The 16528-nt window shown below is 45.5% G+C and overlaps 1 protein-coding gene across 2 annotated transcripts in view; it reads left to right on the forward strand.

Moving 5' to 3' along the window:
• Positions 1–2130: 2130 nt before the first annotated feature.
• LARP4B (La ribonucleoprotein 4B) overlaps positions 2131–16528 on the forward strand; it is a 72013-nt gene continuing 57615 nt past the window's right edge. For both annotated transcript variants that reach the window (XM_083188976.1, XM_083188977.1), the window contains exon 1: positions 2131–2502. The gene's annotated coding sequence lies outside the window, so the exon portion shown is untranslated. The remainder of the gene's footprint in view (positions 2503–16528) is intronic.

A 16528-nucleotide genomic window follows, 5' to 3' on the forward strand; every position in this document is an offset into this window, starting at 1 on the left:
ATTTAACCCCCCCCCCCTCGCTGGGTATTTTAGTACAGCATGGAAGGGGGTGCGGGGGCTGCATGACCAATGTGGGAGGATTGCCCACCTTCCCGGGGTGCTGGGAGGGGGACCAAATTCCCGGGTGCCTCACGGCTAGGGTGACCAACTCATACCTTTAATCCGGGACACATATTAATTACACAGGTTCTGTGGCAGTTTAAAACCAGGTGAAATGGAGTCTTGAGGTGCGGCAGTTTAAAACCAGGTGAAAGCCAGCCACAGAACCTGTGTAATTAATATGTGTCCCGGATTAAAGGGATGAGTTGGTCACCCTACTCCCGGCAATTCCGGGAGGGTAGGCAAGCCTGCACTAGGTACTATACACATCCATTCGCACAGCGTGCACAAGAATTTGCAACCCAGGATTTCACAACAGTGGGACTGCATCACCCTAAACACTGCACATCAAGTATGGATCAGCCCCCAGTCTGGGTCGGACTTGGGAATTTGGTGGAATTCCATATACTCCAACTGTACTGATTTAGCCGGTACAGTACCATTTTTTAACGGTCTGTACCGGCTAAAAATGGATGTACCGATTGTACCGATTTTCAGCCGGAGGCAATGGAGTCGCCACTTCTCCATTGTATCCGGCTCCATGTGTTTGGGTTCAAAGTAAGGAGGAGCAGAGCTTAACAGTGCGTGCCGTTACCCCGCTCCGTGGCTCTTACTGTAGGTGTCGGTGCTCTAGAGGGGTCACAGAGGGGCTGGGTGGCAGTGATGCTGCCTGTGAGGGCTCTAGTTTCTGGTCGCGGACGTGACATGTCATCCGTCCGTGACCACAGAGGGGCCGTGTGGCGGGAACGTTCTTCCAGAAGGAGTCCATGAGATGCAGTGCGCAGCGCACCTAGGCGAAGCACTTTCCTCCTCCAGACATCCACCGGTAAGCAGTGGTGAATGTGGAGGGTGGGGAGTGCCCACAAGGCATCTTACAAAAAATGGCATTTACAGATTTCTAAAGGGGAAGTGACCACGCCCACTTCATGTGGCCACACCCACTTTACCCTTGACCCCTTCCCCGAATGTGTACCGATTTATGCCCTACAAATGTTGGAGGGTATGGAATTCGCTATCTGTATGGAAATGATCTTACAGACCTGCAGACTTTATTTTAAATTGGGGAGATGGGCACTTTGTGGTGATTACCGATCGATATGGGATTTTGCCATCTTTATATTTATACACATTGTGGCTGTTAAAGAGTCAATACTAAGCACAGTTGTATAGAGAGAAAAGGTCAGGGGAACGCTCTATGAGCGGGGTAGACTGGAAAAGAACATGGGAAGTTGGGGCAAACGAGCCCCTCAGCAGTCATGGGCTTCCACAGTGAGGCTGGTTTCACACCCTCCGGCTCCTGCCGGACGGTGAAATCCCGCACGGCCAGGGAGCCGTGCCGCACATAGTACTTTATCATGGAGGGGATGGCCACAGCCCGGCAGCCGTCCCTTCGGCTGGTTTCACACACTCCGGCTCCTGCCGGACGGTGAAATTCCGCACGGCCAGGGAGCCGTGCCGCACACATTAGTTGTGAATGGACACTACGGCCCGGCCGCACGGCTGCAACCGGATCCCACCACTGGAAGGGACGGCTGCCGGGCATTGGCCATCCCCTCCATGATAAACTAGTGTGTGCTGCACGGCTCCCTGGCCGTACGGGCCAGGGAATGGACACAATAGTGTCTATTCACAACTAATGTGTGCGGCACGGCTCCCTGGCCGTGCGGGATTTCACCGTCCGGCAGGAGCTGGAGTGTGTGAAACCGGCCTAACTGTGCTGTTGCGCCGCGGGATGTCACTGAGCTGAGTTCATCATAGTACGGTATAAGGGTGGTGGCTCGCTCGCTGAGAACGAGATTCGAGGCGGGGATATCCCTTCAGCGTCACCGTTACACGAGCGAGGCCGCCATACTAACCCGACCCACATAGCAGCCTTCACAGTGGCTAACGCTCCTCCCCCCGCGTCACCTGTTGCTAGGAGAAAAGACGCATAAGGGGGCGGAGCTGTGGCGCAACCAAGACACGCCCTCTCAGCGCCGCCGGACTTCCCCGTGACGTCAGCGGCGGTTCCCTGCGTCAGGCGCACTGCGCTCCCGGCCGCGGCGTTACCAGCCCCCCTGACGATGGCCAATAGGTGCAGGCAGCGGGGGCGGGACTTCCGGCGGGCACAGGAAGTCAGACTGTCTCGGGTTTTTTTTCCATCCTCCACCTTCTCACGGGACAGAGAATTTGCCGTTGTCCGCGGGTTTCCCGCCGCCTGACCCCCCGTGGCTCCGGAGCTCCCTGCCCTCTCTGCCTGGTGTCCTGCGCTCGGCAGCTTCCCTCTCATCTGCGGATATATCACGCTGTGTGCGGTCTCTTTCAGCGGCCCTGTCGTCACAGAACGGACTATCCCTCACCCCTCCTATCCCGCCTGACAGCGAGAGGCCCAGCAGGACTAGACCTGGATCCCAGCCCGGGCAGGTGAGAGCGCCAGGGTGTCTGTGCGGCCCATAGAGTCCTCCCCATCTTATTTTAAGTACCCCCCACCCCTACTGACCCCACTGCTGGTACTCATACCCGTGCCCCGCCCACCATCACCAGCCATTTAGTTCTCACCATCACAACTACGTTCTCCCCCTCTATCTCAATAGTACTATCCTATCACGTATACATTCTCCCTCCCCATAGCACTAACTTATCTCGCATACCTTCCCCCTACGTAGTACTAACTTCTCATCAAATATACCTTCTCCTCCTCCATCCACATAGTACATACATTCTCCACTACCATCCCCATAGTGCTTATCACACATACATTCTCCCCTACCATCCCCATAGTACTGATCTCACACATACCTTCTCCACTACCATCCCCATAGTACTGATCTCACACATACCTTCTCCACTACCATCCCCATAGTACTGATCTCACACATACCTTCTCCACTACCATCCCCATAGTACTGATCTCACACATACCTTCTCCCCTCTATCCCAATAGTACTGATCTCACACACACATACATTCTCCCCTCTGTCCTAATAGTACTGATCTCACACACACATACATTCTCCCCTCTGTCCTAATAGTACTGATCTCCCACACATACCTTCTCCCCTCTATCCTAATAGTACTGATCTCCCACACATACCTTCTCCACTCTGTCCTAACAGTACTGATCTCCCACACATACCTTCTCCACTCTGTCCTAACAGTACTGATCTCACACACATACATTCTCCACTTTGTCCTAACAGTACTGATCTCACACACATACATTCTCCACTTTGTCCTAACAGTACTGATCTCACACACATACATTCTCCACTCTGTCCTAACAGTACTGATCTCACACACATACATTCTCCACTCTGTCCTAACAGTACTGATCTCACACACATACATTCTCCACTCTGTCCTAACAGTACTGATCTCACACACATACATTCTCCACTCTGTCCTAACAGTACTGATCTCACACACATACATTCTCCACTCTGTCCTAACAGTACTGATCTCACACACATACATTCTCCACTCTGTCCTAACAGTACTGATCTCACACACATACATTCTCCACTCTGTCCTAACAGTACTGATCTCACACACATACATTCTCCACTCTGTCCTAACAGTACTGATCTCACACACATACATTCTCCACTCTGTCCTAACAGTACTGATCTCACACACATACATTCTCCACTCTGTCCTAACAGTACTGATCTCACACACATACATTCTCCACTCTGCCCTAACAGTACTGATCTCACACACATACATTCTCCACTCTGCCCTAACAGTACTGATCTCACACACATACATTCTCCACTCTGCCCTAACAGTACTGATCTCACACACATACATTCTCCACTCTGCCCTAACAGTACTGATCTCACACACATACATTCTCCCCTCTGTCCTAACAGTACTGATCTCACACACATACATTCTCCCCTCTGTCCTAACAGTACTGATCTCACACACATACATTCTCCCCTCTGTCCTAACAGTACTGATCTCACACACATACATTCTCCCCTCTGTCCTAACAGTACTGATCTCGCACGCATACCTTCTCCCCTCTGTCCTAATAGTACTGATCTCGCACGCATACATTCTCCCACCTCCATCCCTATGGTACTGATTTAGCACGCATACCTTCTCCCACCTCCATCCCTATGGTACTGATCTCGCACGCATACCTTCTCCCACCTCCATCCCTATGGTACTGATCTCGCACGCATACCTTCTCCCACCTCCATCCCTATGGTACTGATCTCGCACGCATACCTTCTCCCACCTCCATCCCTATGGTACTGATCTCGCACGCATACCTTCTCCCACCTCCATCCCTATGGTACTGATCTCGCACGCATACCTTCTCCCACCTCCATCCCTATGGTACTGATCTCGCACGCATACCTTCTCCCACCTCCATCCCTATGGTACTGATCTCGCACGCATACCTTCTCCCACCACCTAATATAATTTATGGTACTTGTGTACAATCACGGCTCCCACGATGTCCATTGCATAGTAAAAAATCGCATGCGATCGCATGCGATTTTTAACAGAAATGAACCCAAATGCATTGAAATTACTATCAAACATGTTCAATGGCCCCCAAATGTCATTTTTCAGGCTGTACCACCCCCACTATCAATGCAAACCCGAAGCGTAGCGAGCCCGCGAGGGGCGGCGGTACGCGTCCTACGACCTTTTCATTCCCCCACTATCCACGTCGGCGTGGAGTTGAGAATAGAAAGTGTGGCGAGCGAGGCGAACGGACACGGATACCTTCACAGGTATACGCGTCCCCTCACGGGCTTCACAGGTGTCCGCGTCCGCTCGCCGCGCTTCGGGCTCGGTGGCTCGCTGCGCTCGCCACACTTTCTATTCTTAACTCCACGCCGACGTGGATAGTGAGGGTATGAAAAGGTCGTAGGACGCGTACCGCTGCGCTCGCCTCGCTTCGGGTTCGCGTTGATAGTGGGGGTGGTACAGCCTGAAAAATGACATTTGGGGGCCATTGAACATGTTTGATACAAATTTCAATGCATTTAGATGCATTTCTGTTAAAAATCGCATGTGATCGCATGCGATGCGATTTAAAAAAATGCATAAAAACGGCAAAAATCGCATGACACTACATATGGCATGTGATGGGAGCCGTGAAAGTACACAAGTACCTAATTTATTTATTACACTTTGTCCATCTCCCCTTCAATCACCATAGTACTAAACTTGCACATGCCATTTCCCTCTCAATCCTAATAGTCCTCACCATCACACATACCCTCTCCCGCTAGATCCCCATAGTAATAACTTATTTATTTATTAAAAGTTTCACACATTCTGCAGAGCTTTACAGAGAATATTTGAACACTCAAATCAGTCTCTGCCCCAGTGGAGCTTACAATCTATATTCCCTACCACATGTACTCGCGCACACATTCAATTTAGGGTTAATTTTTGTTAGGAGCCAAATAACCTACGAGTATATTTTTGGATTGTGGGAGGAAACCGGAGTACCCGGAGGAAACCTACGCAAGTACGGGTAGAATATACAAACTCTGCACAGTTAGAGCCATTGTGGGAATCGAACCCATGACCTTAGCGATATGAGGCAGTAATGCTAACCATTACACCATCCATACTACATCCGTACTGACTTATCAGAGAGCTCCTTCCCCTACCATACCCACAGTACTAACGTCACACAGCTTTTCCCTCTTCATCTGCATAATACTAACCTATCATACACATCCTCCCCATGGCTTTCTCTGCCAAAATACTAATCATTCCTCCACAATTGAAATATTTGTAATCTTATTCACCATGATACTGTCATCATTTCTTTAAAATCACCATTACCACCTCCTCCATAATCCTTGGCACTATTCTCTTCTGTCATTGGATATATAGTAGTGGGGGGCTGGATTGTACACCCTAACTAAGGGCCTTATTCTAGTTCACTCTTTCTGACAAAATCCTTCTTAGATGGACAAAACCATGTGCACTGCAGGTGGGGCAGATGTAACTTGTGCAGAGAGAATTAGATTTGGGTGGGGTTTTACTTCAAAGTGAGATCTATATTGTCGTGTAAAAATAAAGCAGCCAGTATTGACCCTGCACAGAAACAAAATAACTCGCCCAAATCTAATTCTCTCTGCACATTTTACATCTCCCCCCGTGCAGTGCACATGGTTTTGTCCATCGAAGAAGGATTTTGTCAGAGAGTGAATTAGAATAAGGCCCTAAGTGTTATGAAAGGTGCTACTTTGCTGACACTTTAGATACCACACACCGCAGATGCAAATTCTAAACATTACTAATAAGAATTGGAATACATTCTGCAATTGTCAACGGAAGAGGTTTTTAGCATAATTATGGGCCTACGCACCATGTCCAGTTGAACTTCTCATCGACTAAGTCTCTAACATTTTCAAGTCTATGGTGTAGTACACTAGCAACCGGCCCAACCAAAGCACCCTAAGGCCGGTTTCACACACTCCGGCTCCTGCCGGACGGTGAAATCCCGCACGGCCATGGAGCCGCGCCGCACACAGTAGTTTATCATGGAGGGGATGGCCACAGCCCGGCAGCCGTCCCTTCCAGTGGCAGGATCCGGCTGCAACCGTGCGGCCGGGCCGTGGCCGTCCCTTGTGAATGGACACAATAGTGTCCATTCACAACTAATGTGTGCGGCACGGCTCCCTGGCCGTGCGGGATTTCACCGTCCGGCAGGAGCCGGAGTGTGTGAAACCAGCCTAAAGGTTCATAAACTGGGTTTTTGCCCAGCGTGTATGGATAACGATGATGGGGAAAATCACTGGGATGAAAAATGCTCAGTGCATACAAACTGAGCGTTTCTCGCCCATTTCAGATATTTTCCCCAGGGTGGATGGCTTTCCATAGTGGGATGCTATGGAAATCCTTCCACTCCCTAGCTGGGGTAGCCGAGGCAGCGATGATGCAGGAGCGCACATTACCGCTTATCGTTCAGCTGAAAGTTGCTGAGTGTGTATGGGTCTTAAGACACCAAACTACTAAGAGTAAGCAAGTAAAGGGTTAGATTAGTGAAAGCTGCTACTATTTATTAAGTACAAATATGCACACACAATATAGGGGGCTAGACTGCACTGTTCTTGTCTGTCACCACAATTTTTCGCACCATCAACCCCTACCCCAACTGTGTTTTTTTTTTTAAAAAAAATTATCCTTCTGTTTTTTTCACCTTTTGATATGTAATTATATATATTTTTTTATGTTTTAGTAGCATGCAGATTTCTATAGAAGTTATATTAGGCCAGACAAAAAAAAAGCCAAATTGACGTTAGCAGCTGCACTGTATATTTGTGGTTATTTCAGGCAGTTTTAAAAATGACTGTACTCATTAGCAGGATTATACAAGTGGAATAGGGCTTGGTACCAGGTTTGGAGGTAATATTTATAATAGTTCTACTTGATTAATGTTACTGTGAAATGTCCGATCGCTCAGCACACAGCGGTCTGTCAGGGCCAGTGTTATCCGCTGGCCCTGACACTGTTGATTTATCCAGCATAGCCTGGCAATAGCGATGTGCTGGGCCGCATATTGCTATTGCCCCTACACATGGAGTGATGTAGGGGCATTTTCTAAGCGATCTAGTGAGAAAATGTCTTCACATCGCCCCTTTTGTTTTAATTGGCCTCTTGTACCCCGTCTTGATGAGGGCAGCCTTTGTACACTGTTGTGGTAAATATTTTGCTGTAAGCAAAACTTATTCAACCAGATGTAACCTATTCTCTAGCCCATTACCTTAAGTTTTTGTTCCTTGTTCATGGAACTGTTGATCCTGTAGAATAGATATAAATGAAAATTGTATAATGAGTAGATATACTATGAGTTTGTGTCTTACTATTTAAATAGTTGTACATATGACATTATAAAGCACTGGGCTGATCACCCTTAAGGGGCATACACATAGTGCGATTGGTGCTAAGCAAAAAATATAATTTGAAATAGTAGTTCGGTATCGCTCATTCTGTACATGTGTTGCGAATTGAACTCACTTGCTAGGTGATCGAACTAGAGTGACTGCATGCACGGTATAGCGCATCACTACAGTGTGTACACATGGAGCAGTTAATTTTTAAGGGATCTAGACAGATCGCTGACAAAATAACATGTTCAGGCCCCTTTAAAACGGTCATTGTTTGCTTTCGGATGAGTATTGTACTATTTACACAGCACGGCTCTTACATCGGCAAATATGTTCCTACCTGTATTTACACCCACTGATATAGTATACTTTTTACATTGCTGTGTGTGTGTTTACTTTTGAATTTTATTTAAAAAAAATTTTTTGCGGAACTGGGAAAAACACCATGCAATCTTATCAGTAAACACATTAACCCCTTCAGTGGTGATATATTTTTTTTTTTAGGTAGTGCTCCCCACTGGGCAAGATTTTTAGGGGGAGCGCTCCCTAAAAAAACCCCACCACTCTGCTTTCCGTGGCCGTGCAGCGCCGCTGTCAGCCGCAGCCTGGCCCTGCCCCTGGTAACCCGGCATGACGTCACCCAGTCACTCGCACACAGCCAGTAGGGGGAGGAGCTGCTAATAAAAAAAAAAAAAAATATATATATATATATATATATATATATATATTCATAGAACAGACAGATTTTGCAAACAGTAATTTTGTGCATATCTTCTAGTGTATCATTAATGATGGGCACTCCCGCTGGTTGTTAACAACCCCCTTCCCCTGACTGTATCGTAGATGACCGCATGCTCCTGGATGTGGTCACTGGACAACATAGTTTGTAACATTGTTTTGTGTGTGTATGCGGAATATCGAGTGTCAGGGAGTTTAAGCGAAATCATTGACCACATTGCGTTGTTTGCGGTGTCGTCGAATGTGCACCCAGCTTAAGAAAGATCTTTACTTTTCAATGTCCACTTATAAGGGAAAATAAAATCTACCGGTTTGTATCACTTTACTAGTACTATCAATTTACTTCTGGACTTGGACCAGGCTTTCTCAGTGCATCGTTACTGACCATGGTTGTGCCAGTGTTTGTGAATGGAGAGGAATCCAAAGGATCCCTTTTTCTGTGGTCTCTGAAGTGGTGCAATATTAATTAATTGAGACAATACAGAGGTTTTCAGTACACATGCTTACTACGTATGCCCCAAGATTTTCCTACTCTTCCTATGAATATATATCTGCACAATATATGAAGTACGATTTTAAATTAAAGCTGTTTGTTCATAGTATGTCTATAGTGTGTGTTGGTTTTCTATTTTACTGACTTTCCTTATTTATGGGGCTATGGATACTTTGTGGCACTTCTGTCTACTTGACACATGCTTGTTTCTGCATTTCCTCATCAACTTTAGGTCCCTGCATGCATTGCTCATGACTGTTCCATGCTGGGCACTCGTGTAAGGGGGAATACTGTACATGCTAGGAGCTTTGTGCCTCACAACGTGTCCAACAAAACTTGTCACCTGTCATCTCTTGCATAAATCTACAGTCAACTGCTTTAGAAGCATGACCCTAGGTGGGTCTGTGGGTTTTTCTTTTTTTCTTACACAACTCATTCTTTCCTGTCAGGAGACTTGTAAGCTGTGTCAGCTCCTGCAGGACCTGCACTGCGTCTGCTGCATCCTGTGTCTTGCAGCTGCCAGCAGCTACTAACTTCATATCTACTTTTGTCCTCTACTTCCTTTGTCTGCTCAGTACCACTGTATCTAAAGTTTCTCAATGGGACACACCATAGTATTGGTAGGTACCAAATATTCAGGACAGGAAGTTCTACCTTCCAGTACTGCACGGGTACTATTATATATGTTTATTTTTTTTCTATATTATTGGTCTTATATTTAATGTAGTCTATTGATCTGCTATGTCTTTGCCTCCTGATGATTACGTCATTCACTTGTTTTGGCATTGACTAATCAGCATACATGCTTTATTTTTCACACAAGTGCAGTGCTGCAATCAGAAGCTAACTATTGGCAAATACTAGTTCTTGAGAAATAAAGAGCAACAAACGGCTCTTTATTTATTAACAGTTTCTTATATAGCGCATACATATTCCTCAGCTCTTTACAGAAAATATTTGAACATTCACATCAGTCTCTGCCCTAGTGGAGCTAACAATCTATATTCCCTACCACAAACGCAGACATTCCAGGGTTAATATTGTTTGGAGCCAATTAGCCTACCAGTATATTTTTGGATTGTGGACGGAAACCAGAGTACCCGGAGGAAACCCACGCAAGTACGGGGAAAATATGCAAACTCCGCACAGTTAGAGCAATGTTGGGAATTGAACCCATGTCCTCAGCGTTGTGAGGCAGTAATGCTAACCATTACACCATCCGTAATGCCTTATTGGGCATGGGAAGAAAATAAGAGTTTTTTGTTGCTATTTTGGGCAGAATTCAATACTCTTGATTCACCTTTTTTTTTTCAGTGAACAGGGCTGTTTTTCAGCAAACCAGAGAATTTTTTTTCTCAAAATATTTGCCGTATTCAATGATCACTGTTCGACGAAAGCAAACAGTGAATGCCGGCCAATTCACCATTTCATAGTCGCTGCTATTTGCTTTAGGTTTTCAATGGGAAAATCAGCACAGTTCGCCGAATGTGTATTCCATGCCAAAATAGGGAACTGTGTTCACTGGTTTTTTTTGTTTTTTTTGGGGGGGGGGGGAGGGGGGGGGGAGGGGGGGGATTTGCGTTACGGGGTGGCTGTGCATTCAGGCGGGAGGCGTTTACCTGCTCGCTAGACAACGAATACCTGCTGCCTAGCGAACAGGTCTGAATCAGGCCCATTGTTAGGCTCGATTGACTTTATTACTTAGAGCCAATCACAGCACAGTGTTTACCCCTGCAGCAGCCAGCTATGAAATCACAGTCCTCCAGTGTCAGCTGACTGCATGAGCAACTTTTTACAATTTTTATTTTTTATTAATCATTCAAAAGTGAACCACTTCATAATCTACACAAAATGTGTTTAAGTTTGTACTTGCGTCACCTTTTTTCTTTTAATATAACCACTGCTACAATGCCCTTTTTACCTGCTGTACAATGCAATGGCAGCAATCACTGGAGGTCAAACTGGCAGGATAAAATAATGAGCCATTTGATTACATTGTAGAGCCAGCATGCTGTTAGTATCCAGAGTAGGCGCCTGTTGATGCTTAGCTGCCAGCAGTAGCTTTTTTTGGCTGCATTGTCTCTAGAAGTTGTGAAATTGCAGAATCCTGGCAGCAGATTTGCTTTTTTTTTTTTTGTTGAAGGCCAACGATCAATTCTACAATTTTCTGTATCCACTTGCTCTCAAATGCATATCTTAATGAACATACTGGCGTACCTGTTTTGCATTCTTGTGTAGCTTTTCAATACAAATCCTGTAATACCCATTTCCTTGCTTCATTGGTAAAGGCCTGTGTTCGTTCTTCATGTGGATGACCATATACAGGTTCAAGTACACTGAAGCTGTAGGCTTTTTAGTAGATTCAAAGTATGACTACATACTAGGGGTCTGATTTTATGTTGTAAGTAAAGCAAAAAAGCATTGAATGGGCAAAACCGTGTTGCACTGCAGGTGGGGTAGATGTAACGTGCAGTGCGCGTAAGATTTGGATGGATAAAATCTGTAATTTAAAAAAAATAAATTGTACAGGGTAAATACTGGGCACGTTTTATGTAGCCCACAAATAACAGCTTTATTTGTACACTGCAATTTTGATTTAAGTTTGAATACACCCCACCCAAATTTAATGCAGGGTATACTCTGGGTGTCATCCTTTTTGACCGACCAATCGCGCACAGTGGCCAATGCGTACGTACTGTTGTGTGCTCCTGCCAGTCATTTTATTGGGTGGTGTTAAATTGTTTAAGCCCCTCCCCACAATGCTAAGCAGCTATTCAGTTGTTTCAGCCGATGGGCGCACTATCATTATTTCAGCTCTCTACCCCTGGGCGCAAAGCAAAAAGTCTGTTTTTATTGAGTACTCGTCATTGTGTGTTCTGATCTGCCTGCGATGAGATCTTTAATGGCGCTGCACTCTAGGATGGGGCCACCGAACCACAGACGATGCGATTGTGCACTATATTGGTCTGTGTGTGCGGTCAACGTACTTATTGTACCAGGGTATTTGAGGGTCCAGCTTTAAGTTCCTGCACATTACGTCTGTCCCACCTGCTTTACTTACAAACCTCAGTCTGGCTCTATATTTCTCTTTTTTTAATAAATGCATTTTAGCCATTGGATAACTGTTTCCGGAGAAGCATTCTCTCCATTAAGATACAGTTAGGGCGGGAAACCAAAGCGTTAACCCTGATAATATGCGCATGATATTTTTCCATGTTTATAATTTCATGTAAAATGTATGAAGAGAAGTCACATTGATTTGCCCAAGGATAAGATGCACACCTGCTCTCTGCGTTCTGTGAGCGCTGAGCATTGGCTATGAGGCAGAGAGTAAGGGCACCACAGGAGCATGAGTTCATATCTTAGGAACAGATGAGCAGGGTTTTCCAGCTTCGGATTAGAGCCTTTCACTCATCCCATTAGTAATAATGCCCGAATCTAGACTGGCCAACTGATCTAAAACAGGCAGTTTTATTTTGAGCTTTTGATCTTCACCACTACTCTCCAGTAATCTTTAATATTAGAGTCTGGTTTTATATCGTGTATTATAATATTGTGCATTATGAGGAAGCTGATTTAATATTAAAATACTTCAATAATAAAACTATAACCTTTGGACTCTTGGAGCTAAAGGGGGCATTCAGGTAAACACCAGCTTGTTTAATAGACGTTGGAAGGTAGAGTTGAGCACAACTATTGCCTGGGGTTTGTGCTGGGTGCACACTTGGCCTGATTCAGACTTGGTGGCTGCTGTGCGAATTTGCAGAGGGCTGCAAGTAGATAGCTGCCAACTAGACAGTGAAATACCGCCCTGAGACAGTCTGCGAAGGACATGCAAATAGGTGCTGATCTGCAAATCATTCTCAACTCACTCACCAGCAAATGATTATCTCAGTCTGTGCAAGTGTGCGGAACTCCGACCCTTCCACAACAGAGACCGGAACTGGGGAAAAATGAATCGATGATTTCTGTCGCTGTATGAGTAGTACGCTTGCACAGTTGTTTGATAATAGTCTTGTCTGCTGTAGTGCTTCTAGTACAGTGTGGTCTGTATATCAGCACTGATGAACGGCAGCTTGCTATCTCTGTACTGACATGCGTATGGGCGGGGCATTTGAGTTTGTCTGTTCAGCCCCTGCAGCAGGAGTATCTTTGGATATATCTGCCATCCGCTAACGCAATATGCCACGAACTACGTTGTCACAGATTATATTGCGTGTATAAACTTGTCAGCAGTTTAACAGCATTTTACGCAAAACGCTGATGTATTTTCCATCTTTCCATGTTGGAAACTTCCTCACTTAAGTGTCGGGCACGATGCTGTTAGCGTACATGGCAAGCCCACAACTAGCGTTGTGGCACAGGTCTGATTTCAGCCTGCACCTCAACAAGTGTTCATTCTAGCACCTTTCCAAATCCATGCAGTTCCTCTGTCCTACCTGTGGTGTCGCTGTCTGCAAGTGCTTCTAATACAGTCTGTTCTGCACTGAGATCTAGACCAGACCTGTGCTAGAAACACCACAGCGGACAGGGACACCCCAGGCAGAAAAGAGGAACTGAATGGATTTGGAACGGAGCATGGTGCTCAAATGAACACTGTCCACTGCTATTTCAGAAAAATTAGCCCATGCATAGCATTGTTAGCATTTTGCAGTGCTTTGCTAGTTCTGGATTTGGGGCACATTTCATTACATTACCGTTTTTACAGCTGCAGAACACTGCTATGAAGACTTTTTTTTTTTTTGTCTGAAGTCCTGCACTACTGTGGGATTTCATTCATTTTTGTCTGCCTGTAGAGCTGTGTACACACGGGGGCAATAGGGGCTGGAAATATGGTCACAGGCGACCATATTATGCTAGTGATGGGAGTGTGCCCCAGCGATAAATCGCCAGGTGTGCACTCCCGTTTTCAGCCCCTTTCTAATCGCAAGCTCCTGCGACCAGCTGATTCTCTCTGTGGCTCCCCCGGCAGAGGTTCCTTATCAGCGACCATCTCTGGTCGCTGATGAAAAGGAAAAACTGAGCAATATATCTCCCCTCTGTGTACGCACCTTTTTAGTTCTTGTTTATGTATTTCAGACACATCATTTGGTGTTTTTGTGAGGCTTTGTTTCATTAGTGCTATTTTCTTCATTATTTAATTTAATGGATGTGTCCCATGTTGGTAACGGTTAAACCTAAGAGGATTAACGGCTGTTTTACCTCACCAATTCATTTGATATAAGATCAATTGTAAAAATTTTCATCTGGACTACATACGCAGTGTAACTACTGAATGCTTTTCCATCCTAATTGTTACTGCAAAAATATATTCTGAAATGTCCTATTACAAATGGAGCACCAGGCTGTGCAGGTTCCTTATTTACATAGTATGCTAATAAGGTCACAGCCAGGCCGAGCCTGAGCAGGGATTCCTGAAGATGGGAGGTAACCAACCCAGTGATAAGGTGTTGAAAAGCACATTTAAAGTCTAATGTAGGGTACACACCAGGACGACCTGCTCACGATGCACATCGTGAGCGGGTCGTCAGTGTCTCGTCCGACCCGCTCACGATGACGCGGGAGGGCACGACCCGCTCACGATGTGCACCGTGAGCGGGTCCGATCCGATGGCGACCCGCACCCGGTTGTATGGTCGTCATTGAGATCCTACCTGCAGCAGGTAGGATCTCAATAACGACCGACCGACCCGCGGGACCGCGCATCGGATCGGAATCGCTCCACACCAGCTCAGAAAAGGGCCCAATCAGCACACAATCTGCATCCAATTGATCGGAATCGGATCTAGATTGTGCTGATCGGGCCCTAGTCGTCCTGGTGTGTACCCAGCATAATCATAGGAGGTTAGCATTACAGCTGGTCTTATTATTATTGTTGTTGTTGTTGTATTATTATTTTTTTTAATGGCGCTGCACTACACCTTTTTTATTTTATTTTTGATAATTATAGCATACTATCTTGTAATTAAATACACACAACATAATTATTTTTGAAGGTCATGTCACTTTAAAGCCTGACTGTCTTCTGCATGCTACACTTTTGAGGTGCAAGCTTTTTTTGTTGGCTGGTCAGAGAGACAATTGAAGTTAAAAGTGGTAAAATATGGAAGCCCTAAACCCTGCTTCAAGACTGCTACTTTAGGTGCACACACTGGGCGATTTTGCCTGGCTGAAAATGGTTCAGTGAATAAAAACTGAGCGTTTTTGGCCCGTACAAGCAATTTTTTTCCCAGGGGTGGGTGACTTTCCATAGCAGTATGCTGGTGACACCAGCAGATGAGCGTCAGCGATGATGCGGGAGCATGCATCCGCACTCACCACTGGCCCACACACACAGGGCAGCGTTTGAGCTGCATGCAGGTCCTACCTCTGATTCCGGTCCAATGTGAATGTGACCACACATAAGACCAGATGGGGTGTCGAAAAACATTGGATTTAGGCTGATTTCTTGGCCATATCCATTGGAATTTGGTTAAATTGGACTAGTCTAGGAAAGGATGGTCAGCAAAGACGGCGTTTATAACAGTGCAGTTGATATGATTATATAAATTCTGGACCCAATTTAGGGCACAGTAGTTTCCAGAAAAACAATTTTATTTAGCATAACAATAAAAACAAGAAAGTCGTTTTCACACAAAAGTGCAAGTAGAATTTTTTATTTTTTTTTAAATGCAAATGAATGCATACAGACAAATATATAGACGGGGCAATCAAGGTCTCTATCTCACCGTTCCAAGGTGGTGCGGTGGGCTATGGTGCTATATGATGGTAAGTCCCGGGATAGCATAAAGGTGTGCACCATAGCCCACCGCACCACCTTGGAATGGTGAGATAGAGACCTTCCCTTTTTTTTTTTGTACTTATGTGATACCTTGACTTAGTGCTTTGGTAAGTTAGCTGTTCATTCTAATTATTTTATAGTTGTATACTTCGTCATTGCTTTTTATATGTACCAGTGTGTGTAACATTGTGTTCTCAGATGAGTTATTTATTAAATCCTAGACGGAATATTGCTGAGCTAGGTTTTAATTCCCTAGACATCTAGAGGAAAGTAGGAAGGCTTTATGCGCCTTGTTTCCTGAAGAACGTGGGGGAAATTGGTAATCCGTGACCTGGTGACTGGAGTACGTCCAGCCTTGTGCTGCAGTGAGTTATAGTTATTGGTGTTTAATGGAATGGATTGCAGTATGCTAGGACATGTTTGCCAGTCACAGCGAAATTGCTAAGCTTATGTAATGTCATTTTGAATAATTGATAGGCCAGTTTGATGTCTGTACTGCATACTGACTGGGTAGCAAGCAGACTTCTGATCCCCGCTTATGTATTAAGTCCGGACTGTGGGTATACAT

The sequence above is a fragment of the Crinia signifera genome, chromosome 5 (genome assembly GCF_055691185.1).
Source record: "Crinia signifera chromosome 5, ASM5569118v1, whole genome shotgun sequence".
In the NCBI taxonomy this organism is placed as follows: domain Eukaryota; kingdom Metazoa; phylum Chordata; class Amphibia; order Anura; family Myobatrachidae; genus Crinia; species Crinia signifera.